This window comes from Hydra vulgaris, chromosome 06 (assembly GCF_038396675.1).
Source record: "Hydra vulgaris chromosome 06, alternate assembly HydraT2T_AEP".
NCBI lineage: Eukaryota > Metazoa > Cnidaria > Hydrozoa > Anthoathecata > Hydridae > Hydra > Hydra vulgaris.
Window position 1 is genome coordinate 25,785,001 of NC_088925.1, and position 453 is coordinate 25,785,453.

Here is a 453-nt window from a genome sequence, read left to right on the forward strand (position 1 = left end):
AATTAAAAAGAAAATAACAAACAGTTATACAAAAGCAGTCAGTATGGTCCAGTTATATTAGACTCAGAGTCGTTTTTGTTTATCTGTTCATCATTTTCAAACATACAGTTTGTCATTAAGTGGAAGAAACCAAAGAAGTTTTTTTTTTTTTTAATATTTTGTGTTCGTGTAATAAAATAATAACAATAATAAAATCATTTATACCATGTAGACTTATAAACTTAAAGTCAAAATGACAAAAAAAAAAAAAAAGTTAGAATACTAACAAAGGTCTCTGATAGAAGATCCTAATGATCTTATCGCAAGAACCCTTTTCCAAAAACAACATGTATTGTAATACCTGAAAAAAAAAACGACTTATAATACAAATATACATGTTGTATCATAAAATTTCATTATATATTGTATAGCTACGTGATCAAAAGTAAGACAAAAAGTCAAAATTTGGTAAAG